Source organism: Schistocerca serialis, chromosome 5, assembly GCF_023864345.2.
Source record: "Schistocerca serialis cubense isolate TAMUIC-IGC-003099 chromosome 5, iqSchSeri2.2, whole genome shotgun sequence".
NCBI lineage: Eukaryota > Metazoa > Arthropoda > Insecta > Orthoptera > Acrididae > Schistocerca > Schistocerca serialis.
In genome coordinates this window covers 636,863,543-636,870,980 of record NC_064642.1, presented here as the reverse complement: position 1 = coordinate 636,870,980, position 7,438 = coordinate 636,863,543, and positions in this window count along the sequence as shown.

Sequence of the window (7,438 nt, the reverse complement as noted above, 5' to 3'; positions counted from 1 at the left end):
ATGTAAAATAAGAGATGGCACGAGCGCGAGCCACATGTCATTCGGCTCTTATAATTTCAGTCGAGTTTCTGTACAATCTGTGCGGTACCTTACATAAGATCATAATTTTCTGATCTTTTAATGGAATGTAGGTGGTCCTCGGTACAGAATCCACGAGAACCTCGTGTCAACATGAGGTGTACCGAAAACATGCCAGTTTTTCCAGTCTTTTCCGTTTCGTTCTAGAGCAAAAAGCAATTACAAATCCTTTCTAGAGCATAAACTGTCCTACTATGTGGACATATTAACGTACTTTTACATCATATTCTTATCGAGATAGACAGCTCCAGAGGAACGATACATTTCTCAGATTACCATAAAACAAAATTCAGAAAGTGTTTTTAGCATTCTAACTTTAATTTTACAATATTTTTAAACTCAAACTGTTTCGTGCCTGGATTCTAGATTTCACTTCACCTACGTTCAACATATTAAAACTTCAAAATATTCAGACCATTTGTAAGTCCCATTGTACTGTCTACTGAACAAATAGGAAGAATGTATGATGTTTTAATTGAAAGTAGTTGTATGAATATCATATTGAGAGAGACTTCGCTGAAATAAGGGTTTGGGTTTTAGGAGATGCGGATTTTGGGTAATTTTCGTCCGTTTAGAAGTTACAGAGAGCTTGTAGAAAAAAAATGAGCCAGATGGAACTTGACTAGCATTTGGAGGCGACTGAAAAGTTAAGAATTAAGAGTATGGAATAAATACTTGGATGCTTAGATACAATGGATAACTAGCAGCGAGTGTATATGTATGTAGAGTATTTAGCAGTTTGACATTGTCATAGCTCTGCACATAAAGGCTGTGGGTTTTAACATCAGTAGAGTAGAGATGAGTAGTTCGCGAACGAACAGGTGCAAAGGAACGGTTCACCAAGATGAACTAAAGGACCGAGGAACGAATTCCAAGGAACGATCGGTTCATAGTTCACTTCGGTCGCGGCGGTCTACTTATAGTTCCCAGGAACGAGGAACGATCGGTTCACTGGTTCACTTCGGTCGCGGCGGTCATTCGGCAGTTCTCGTTCCAGCCTCGGCCGCACCCGTCGTTCTTCGCACGACCACCTGTCCCAGTTCCACTGCCGACTGCTCCTAGTTAGTTCAGTATCCAGTTGTTCGTTTAGTTCACTGCGATCACCCATTTCACATGTGTTCCAAACTGTTCTAGCACTTGGTTCTGGCTATTCAGCGCCCACGACCGGTAATCCAAAAGTATTTTATATAGTCGCGTAAATTACATAAAAATTACGTTGTATCTAATAGGTACATCTTTTCAGGTAACAAAAGAGCATATCAGGTCACTTCATTATATCGATGAACAGCAGAAGACATACGTATAACAAGGCAAGTTTTTTTTTTTTTTGTTATTCATATTTTTTTTTGGTTTCATCGACTTGATATAGCAGCTAGCTTTCAATAATTTGCTTAATTTTTAGTGTATGAAAATTCATATAAAACGATTTTAGTGTATCTTTCATTTACAAAACATTGCATTTAGAAAGGCTCTAATTATTTTCAAGTTCGGTTGTTTCCAATTTGCATTACCTGGTAGTTTGGTTACTTTCCAAAAAAAAAAAAAAAAAAATTGAAAAGACATAGATTGCCATAAAATCGTATTTACTTATTGTCTCAAAAACATTTGTTCAGATGGAGCTTTCAAACCAAAAACTTTATTACTGCAAACTTAATTATTATAATTATTCCTGCATTAACTTTAATAATGCCACATAAAAACCTAACTTTTACTAAGCGTGTGACGCAAGTATTATGAGAAAGCCACATTTTATTTTATGCTTCCATAAAGTCTCTACTTCGCCTACGAACTCAGAGACTACGTGAAGTGTATATAGGATGTAAAAGATTACTGTTTACAACGTAGCATATCTATGTAGTGGAAGTCGAAACGAAGAATTTTATGCAAGAGACTTGTGGTCTATTAAGTTGGTAAACAGTCACCAACAGGTTTACAAGACTACATGAGCTATAGCCCATGCACGTCGCGTGAGATTTTCATGTTCTCTTCTCCAGCTCTCTACACATCGTCATCGATTGTTTCGCAATTGTTGCTTGCATTAGCTTATTATTTCTTCACTGCCTAATTATTACATGTTTGTCTGTTTGTTGTATCTCCTCGTAACGGGCAACACATCGTCCGTAATTGGCGAGCAGTCTGTACTCGGGGCCGGTTATCCGTGCACCACCCTATATAATTCCACAGCCACATAAGGCTACAGTTGGCTAAACGAGAGGTTCTGCAGAATCACAGAAATTACTTCTAAAAGTATGTAAGAATTCTACAATGAATAAAAACTCTATCCTCCAGGGGGGAGGCAAGTGCCCCCTCTTGGTGCCCTCCATCCTTCAGTCACCTACACTACTAGTTTTCAGTTTTTCATAATAGACACATACCAAGCACAAATGAACAGTGAACGAGTAAAACTGAACGGTTTCCAAAAAAGAACGAACAGCAGTGAACTAGTTCCTAAGGGGATGAACGAGATTGCCCATCTCTTCAGTAGGGGATTGGGGGGGGGGGGGGGAGTGATGTCGTGATGTTGGGATGTATGCTGTATGATAACAGGTGGCTTCTTCTGGTAATGTCGTCCATTACTGCGTAAGTGTTCTGATGTGGATTGCTGGATTCTGTAGCCATTCTTGATATGGAGGGTTTTACGTATTTCTGAGCTTACTTGTGACTTCATTTGTCCCACAGTGAGATTAGAGATAATCTCCTTCACATCGGTGAATGTGAGAGAGAAATGGAAGGATTAGGGTTGTTTGGCTCAGGGAGCGGGATACGAAGCTGATGAGGGGAAAGATAACAACGGGACTGAAAAGAGGGGAAAGCTAACAACGGGACTGAAAATTATGCAGCATACTTCTAGTGTTACGGATTTCGGATCAAAATTTTTAAGGGATGACAACGTAGGGTGTGGGTGTGCAGGAGAGAGAAACGCATCCATGACCAGAATGTTATCACATTTCGTCTGTCTCGTTTGGGTATGAGTGCAAAACCAGTGAGTGTGTACAGGGAGGGTTTATGGGATGTATTATGGAAGAAATTTAGAGACTGTGGTTTGTTACTGGTGTGATCTGAATATCTTCCTTTGTGTTATGGGCTGAATAAGGCAGAATGATGGTTTGATGTGACTCCAAGGTTCTGTTATTCTTTTTCAGATAAAGACCTGCTGCGCTGGTGGATTTGGCGCTGCTAGTTAGATGTATTGCACTTGTGATGAGTTTACTGATTATGTGGCCTGAGTGTTATGGAGCTCGGGGGTGCCGCATTACGAAAGCTTCAAAGGTCAAGTGTTGTTGTAAACAATTGAATGACTTGCTAGTAACGATGACACGACAAACGAATAGAGCAGATAAATTTTATATGGTAAAAACGACGTAAAGAAAGCAGTGGCGAAAGACACACAGTGAACTGTAGAGGGAAATTTATCATGTAATTCATTTTTATGCGCAAATTATCATTCTAGGGGTTCTATGCACGAGGTTAAACAAATGATGAAAGTTTCAGGTATTGTAATTAAACACCCACAGAGTGTTTCAAAAATGATCGGTATATTTGAAACGGCAATAAAAACTAAACGAGCAGCGATAGAAATACACCGTTTGTTGCAATATGCTTGGGACAACAGTACATTTTCAGGCAGACAAACTTTCGAAATTACAGTAGTTACAATTTTAAACAACAGATGGCGCTGCGGCCTAGGAAACTCTATAGTACGATATTTTCCACATATCCACCATGCGTAGCAATAATATGGCGTAGTCTCTGAATGAAATTACCCGAAACCTTTGACAACGTATCTGGCGGTATGGCTTCACATGTAGATGAGATGTACTGCTTCAGCTGTTCAATTGTTTCTGGCGGTACACCTGGTCTTTCAAGTGTCCCCACAGAAAGAAGTCACAGGGGTTCATGTCTGGCGAATAGGGAGGCCAATCCACGCCGCCTCCTGTATGTTTCGGATAGCCCAAAGCAATCACACGATCATCGAAATATTCATTCAGGAAATTAAAGACGTCGGCCGTGCGATGTGGCCGGGCACCATCTTGCATAAACCACGAGGTGTTCGCATTGTCGTCTAAGGCAGTTTGTACCGCCACAAATTCACGAAGAATGTCCAGATAGCGTGATGCAGTAATCGTTTCGGATCTGAGAAATGGGCCAATGATTCCTTTGGAAGAAATGGCGGCCCAGACCAGTATTTTTTGAGGATGCAGGGACGGTGGGACTGCAACATGGGGCTTTTCGGTTCCCCATATGCGCCAGTTCTGTTTATTGACGAAGCCGTCCAGGTAAAAATAAGCTTCGTGAGTAAACCAAATGCTGCCCACATGCATATCGCCGTCATCAATCCTGTGCACTATATCGTTAGCGAATGTCTCTCGTGCAGCAATGGTAGCGGCGCTGAGGGGTTGCCGCGTTTGAATTTTGTATGGATAGAGGTGTAAACTCTGGCGCATGAGACGATACGTGGACGTTCGCGTCATTTGGACCGCAGCTGCAACACGGCGAACGGAAACCCGAGGCCGCTGTTGGATCACCTGCTGCACTAGCTGCGTGTTGCCCTCTGTGGTTGCCGTACGCGGTCGCTCTACCTTTCCAGCATGTTCATCCGTCACGTTCCCAGTCCGTTGAAATTTTTCAAACAGATCCTTTATTGTATCGCTTTTCGGTCCTTTGGTTACATTAAACCTCCGTTGAAAACTTCGTCTTGTTGCAACAACACTGTGTTCTAGGCGGTGGAATTCCAACACCAGAAAAATCCTCTGTTCTAAGGAATAAACCATGTTGTCTACAGCACACTTGCGCGTTGTGAACAGCACACGCTTACAGCAGAAAGACGACGTACAGAATGGCGCACCCACAGACTGCGTTGTCTTCTATATCTTTCACATCACTTGCAGCGCCATCTGTTGTTGAAAATTGTAACTACTGTAATTTCGAAAGTTTGTCCGCCTGAATATGTACTGTTGTCCCAAGCATATTGCAACAAACGGTGTATTTCTATCGCTGCTCGTTTAGTTTTTATTGCCGTTTCAAATATACCGGTTATTTTTGAAACACCATGTAGTTTTTAATTTTAGAAATATCAGTAGATTTGGCAGCAAATGCGGAATTAAATATTACCCTATGAGGAGTTACAAACGTCGTATCACTGATTCCGTGAACAGATGGGAGCAGCGAAAGGAGACTGGAAATTGCGTTCGACACAGAACTGCCCGTGTAGGTTTCTAGTGGGGTGACCTCGAAGTACAAAATTACTTGTCTGGAACAGCAGCGGTGTCTTATCGACCTTTCAGTAAGAGATACCACTGAGATCCCCTTTTATCTCCGGCATTCATTTTTTCTCCTGCTAATTTCTACGTTGCAGCCCTGCCATGCGGGGCTGTTTTATTGTAAAATGCCGCGCTTGTGCTACCGCCAATTTAAACTGATTCAATATCTGTTACTTGCCTTCTTAAGCGACGCAGTGACTGGCGAATTAATTTTATGCAAGCGAAGGCGGTAACCTCGTCTGTTGTCGATGGGACATTAGCCCCTGCTTTTCCTTCCTTCCTTCATCTTTTGCTCCACTGCAAGAGATAAGACCACAGAGTGTCTTTAAGAGAACCTCAGCTTGCATTCTGGCGATAGCAGATAAGCGACCGGCTACTACGTTTTTACAAAAACTATGAAAGGAAAACGTTTTTAGCACGAATATTTTAACGTTTTTCAAAATATTCGCTCTTAAAATTCATGCATTTTTACACGCGTTCGAACCAATTCTTGACTCCATTATGATGTTGATACCTCAAAAATATGGCTTAAGAAAGATTCTTCAGCTTTATGATGTGATTAAATCACTGAACAAACAACTTTTGGGCGACACCAGGGAATAAAATGAAATCGTTAGGTGATACGTCAGTTGCTTACGGGAAATGAGATACCTACCGGAGACTTCTATCCGTCAAACAATCATTAGATGTGTGTCAGATGGCACTGCACAACAAAGAAAAATGCAACGTCGTTGGTTGTTTTTCTGGTTTCATCGATGATAGAGAAATTATTGTATAACTTTCAGAATTGTATTTTTCTGACATTGTTAGTCGGGAGGGGGGGGGGGGGGGGTCAATCTGGAGTGTATGATAACTGAAGAAAGCTTCACGAGCCACGATCGCTAGAAAAGCATTTTATTGGGTGATCGGTTTGGACAGCTATGCTATCATCATTGGATCTTCCAGAGGATGAACAGAAGGTGATAGAAAAATATTTTACAATTATGATATTACAACTTGATAATCTGTCTCGTTAAGTAACTTACGGAATTCTAACGTACCATGCTTTAAAATTTTTACGACATACACTCATGTTCAGAAAAAACAGAACACTTGAACGATTAGACAAGACGTTCATACAAAGGACACGTACTTTAGTATGTTCTGCAGAAATGATTAGCATTTCAGTCACCTCGCTTCATCATGTGCCCTTTTGCCTAGTAAACACAGGGTCCGCCATGGACCCTTACTACTTGTTCATTGTGTTATGGCAAAGGCACGAATTGCGTCGTGAGGTATAGCCATCCATGCTGCGTTCACCTGGTTCCAAAGCACATCTGTGGTGGTTCGCATTCGGTCACTGTGCTGCACTTGTCGTTTCACCATAACCCACACATTTTCGATTAGCGACAAGTCTGGTGATCTGGCGGAACAGGGGAAAGGGCAGATATCCTGTGACACCAAGAAGACACGTGTCCGTCCAGCAACACGTGATCGTGAATTGTCTTGCTGGGAAGCGGCGCCTGGAGTATTGTGCAGAAAGGATATGGCTCGGATCGCATGATGTCGTGACGTAGGTCCCACTAGTGGCAGTGTCCTGGACACACACTAGCCGTGATTTACTGTTGTACTCAGTAGCACCCCACACTATAAGGCCTAAAGTTGGCGCTGTGTGTCTTGTGAGAATGCAGTCACTGTGATGCCGCTCCCCCTGTGTGCGGAGAAACCAAATGTGGCCACCATATTCAAACAAACAGATCCTGGATTCGTCCGCAAACACTATCTGATGCTACTTCCTTCCCCAGTGATGTCATTCCATACACCATTACTGTGTAGCATGTTTCTGCACATTCGTCAAAGATAGGCGGCGAAGTGGGCGACGCGCCTGTAACCCGTGCCGTAATAAAAGACGAAGGACTCTCACCCTCGGTAGTATATGATGTGTTACACTGTTCCACTGTTGCGCCAGAGCCGCGGAGGACAGAGACCTGTCACGCAATGCCATTAGGATGAGGTGTCGATCTTCTTGGGGGTTGTCAGCGTCGTTCGACCTGACCCACCCCATCGTGATCTTCTGGCCTTGGTGAACCATTCTGCACACACCCGTTGCACTGCAGAAA